At 36.9% G+C, this 4,344-nt stretch overlaps 1 protein-coding gene across 1 annotated transcript in view; it reads right to left on the reverse strand.

Annotated features, from left to right (window-relative positions):
* Positions 1-4,093, reverse strand: part of stck (LIM zinc finger domain containing stck) — a 54,138-nt gene extending 50,045 nt beyond the window's left edge. The window contains exon 1 of the mRNA XM_083115449.1: positions 4,011-4,093. The gene's annotated coding sequence lies outside the window, so the exon portion shown is untranslated. The remainder of the gene's footprint in view (positions 1-4,010) is intronic.
* Positions 4,094-4,344: the final 251 nt, after the last annotated feature.

Below are 4,344 nucleotides of genomic sequence, written 5' to 3' on the forward strand. Positions count from 1 at the left end.
ACTGTCATCATCGATGTGATGCCCAACATATTGCTACTGGTATGAATGCGTTGATCTGTGTCTGAGACTTGATGGCCACCACATTGAGAACATCCTGTAACACAACTGGGTAAAGTTGTTTATCCTTATGTATGGAGACATTTAGGACACCTTGCAGTTGCAGAAACAAGAGTTTGCCACAAAATTCAGTGAACATTGAACCCAATTTTAGTGATGGTGATATCAAAGAAGACTGGCTAAACATCATTAAAGCCCACCCTTTCAATATTATATATGTATATACAGGGTGGCCAAAAAGTCCTGCACCATAGGCATATGACTATGTGCCCCGAGCAGGATGACCAAGCACATCAGCATTGGTGGAGGAAGCTATTCTGGTGAAGGTGTATTCAACCCGAAGAAATCAACGTGCCAAACAAGCTCGGCGTTACTTAAAAGCAAAGGTATACATTGTGAAAATCAGGGACAAACAGCATCTCTGTGAGCGAATTGCTTCAGAGTGCCTGCTATTTCGCTGGACTTGATGACCCACATCCTGTAAGCTATGGGTGCGGGACTTTTGGGCCATCCTGAATATACTGGTGCGGTGTGTTTGTGTGTGTCCATAATATTTTATACACCCATAATAATAACTGTGAATAATCATGTCTAAGATTGTATGATACTCATTATGATAATGAAGAACAACGAATACATTAACATCAATTGTCTGCTTGCTGCGTTGAGGCTGGTGAATGAATGTACATGCTCAAAAATGTATCATTATTAGAATTTCAAACTCCGGGAAACGTCTCAAATTTGTTTATTTTGTTATTTTTCACATTCGTACTTACGTATTCTGCATTGATTAGGATTCTTGAAGGTGGGATTTCGCTTTTTTCACGGAAACAATTTCAATTTTCCACATATCGAGTAATTATTGTTTGTTCGTTTTTCTCTTGCGTTACACACAATATGGCGGGCAAATCTTGACTAGCGTTGTCTATCATCAGTGGGTATGCAGGGTTTCCAACCTTCTTCACCGAAAAATACCTACTTTGGTGTTACTGATTTCATATTTTTTTCCGGGTTCGAAAACCCCACGAACCATGCACGTAGCCCCACACACCATTTATGGATAGCCCCACAAGCCATTCATAAATAGCCCCACGAACCATTCACGGATAGCCCCATGAACCATTCATAAATAGCCCCACGAACCATGCACGGCAAGGTTAGGTTAGGTTACATTAGGTTAGGCAAACATAGTTAAAATTGTCATGTTCTTGCCAAAGAACGGGGTGCTTGGAAACAGGGGGTTACATCATCAAACAAAACAACTTTCAGATGTTAGACAATGCTACAGAAACTTATTACCGTAAGTAGTTTATTTTGTAAAAATGAAGAAATCTGTCCGTGGAATATCAGATTAGTACCAAAAACACTTCCAAAATTGAAGAAATACGTTTCCCGGAGATCAAAAGTTTACCGGAATATTTCAGTGTTTACCGTAACATAATTCCTTTTTTAAAAAGTTCTGATTTACTTCTACATTAATTCCCACTAGTCTACGATACTTACAGTTACTTGTCAACAGAAAATGCCTTGTTAATGGCAAGAGCGCATGCTTGCGTAACTTAATTTTTAAGTTCTTTTTCAACATAAACAACTTTTTTCGAAATCGAAACAGTGCTCATTACTTTAAGGAAGGTTCAAATTTCATGTGACAATGATTTCCAATATTCTACAATAATTAATCTTTCTGCTAGGAGAATTTGAAAAAAATCCTAAAATAATTGGAACCGTTACCAAAAATGTACCTTATTTGTTGTAACTGACATTTCATCTTATTGTATTATTGATAGAAATAAAAGTTCTCGATAACTATATTTTATTTTAATAAAATTGGAAGATCAGAATTATTAATTCCAAATAATAAAAAATAAATAGCGTACATTGAAAAAAGTTTGGTAATTATGCGATATCGCCCGAACACCTCTCACTCATTTATTTAGTTAATTTTAGCATTGATACTTTCCTATTCTGTATTGCGGAAGATTCTTTAAGGTGAAGTTATGCCTTTTTCCATAAAATAGTGTCAACTTTTCATATTACGAGTCATTATTTGTCTTCCTTGTTCCGCTTGGGTAACAGACAATATGGTGTGCACTCGTCATGAATCATCGCACGTCGTGCTTGTGATTTGTCGATTTGGAGTGGGTATGCAGTGTTTCAACCTTCTTCACCGAAAAATACCTACTTTTGTGTTCATTATGTCATCACAAACCATTGACAGATAGCCCCAAAGAAAAGCATTCATGATAGCCCCACAAACCATTCACGACAGCCCCAAAAACCATTCACGATAGCCCCAGGAACCATTGACGGATAGCCCCACGAACCATTGACAGACAGACCCAAAAACCATTCATGGATAGCCCCAAAAACCATTCACAATAGCCCCACTGGCCATTTCTGGCAAGGTTAGGTTAGGTAAGCATAGTTAAAGAAAAAAGAAAAAATTCTCGTAAAAAAAGGCACGTTTGGAAACACTGGCGAGACCGCGTGACTTTTGATGCTCGCGCCATCTGCAGGTACATAATGGAAACAACAGCATAATGTTGTCACTTTACAGAAAATGCAAGTTCCTTACATAAAAAGTGATTATTTCTTGTTCTGCAGCATTCTATGGTGAAGTTTTCAGTTTCCGCGCAAGAAAATACCTCGAAGAACTTCCACAATGCTACAGAAACTGATTTCAGTAAGTAGTTTCTCCTGTAAATTTGAAGAAATCCGTTCGGTAACACTTTACTATACCTGAGACAGATTTCTTCAAATTTACAGGAGAAAGTACTTACGCAAATCATTTTCTGTAGCGTTGTTGATGTTCGGGAATGTAATTTTGATTCATTTTAATGCGAATGCATGTGGTTTTGTACGAAAATCTATTTCCGACGCGCTATTGCTGCTGCCGCCATTTGCTTCCTGCGTGAGAGCACAATACGCTCTCGTATTGTCCGTATATGCTAAATTGAACGAAAGGAGTGCTAATGGAACCAAACCTAACAGGCCTAACCTAACCTAGTAGGCATACCTCGTCCCCGTGATGGTTTGTGGGGCTATCGTGAATTTTTGGGCTAACGTCAATGGTTTTTCTGGCTCAAGGAACGATCAACGGTAAGCTATCGCCATGTTGTGTGTGGAAATAAACAAGAACGGTAAGTACTCGTAAATGTAAGAAATATACATTACTTTCCTAACAAATTCAATCATTTTACCTAAATAAGTGTTCCGGAATGCAGAATAGTACGTTAGCAATGTAAAAAAGTGTGAAAGAAATGATTCCCAGGTGTCTCAGGTAAAGTAAAGTAGTACCATCCGTTCGGGCGATATCGCATATTTACCAAAAGTTTAACAGAAAGGTCTAATGTAGAACACATTATTCCAGGTTATTTTTGTAATTTACACAAGTAAGAAATTGAAAAATAGTTTTTGGTGAGAATAAATAATGTATCCAGAACAATCCTATGGGACACCAAATGATAAATAGAAATTGTGGATGTGTGGTAGACACTGTAGTAGCATGGATATAAGCCTTGTACTTACGAGTGCAGGCCTCATAATTGCGAGCGATATTGTCTGTTAAGTTCAGGAAAATTTTCATGTGTAAGACACACAGATAAATAATGTAAGTTTATTTATGGTTTCGTGATGTAAACATCAGTGTAATATAAAATATAAATTATGGAAACATAATGTACGATCATGTAAAAACTTAAAGCTAAATAAATCATTCACCTCTTTCTTCTATGATTAATTTATTCTTGTACGCGTGTTTATCAAAAAATAGGGGGTTTTCAGGTTCTCTACTTATTTGTATGTCGGTACGAGATAAATGTACTTTTGTACACCCCTTAAAGCCACTATAAAATCATCATTACCGATATAGCTTTCAATCTTACTTATGGTTTCATTGTCTATGCAATTACATACACGTAAAACAATAAATAACATTAATATCTAATAACTACCTTCAAGATCTCTGTTTCAGGACGACAATTTCTCGGGTGAAAATACTCTCTTGCGCAACAAAACCAAGGCTGAAGTTGAAGACATCATCCTCCGCCTTTTACTTCATGACGTAATTTACCCCTCCCAGTCCATATATGGCCCTAACATGCTAACCTGCTGCTCCATTTTGCAGGTCAACGTCGAAAGTATGGTATATTTTTTTAATTATTTGTACAATTCCGAATGTTTGTATCACATGTATTCTATCAGGAAGACGAAGTGAAATCAAGAAGATTAGAATTTAAAATACATCACCATAAAACAAATAAAAAAATATATTTTATTTGGGAGTCC

Source organism: Lepisma saccharinum, chromosome 30, assembly GCF_977018435.1.
Source record: "Lepisma saccharinum chromosome 30, izLepSacc3.1, whole genome shotgun sequence".
In the NCBI taxonomy this organism is placed as follows: domain Eukaryota; kingdom Metazoa; phylum Arthropoda; class Insecta; order Zygentoma; family Lepismatidae; genus Lepisma; species Lepisma saccharinum.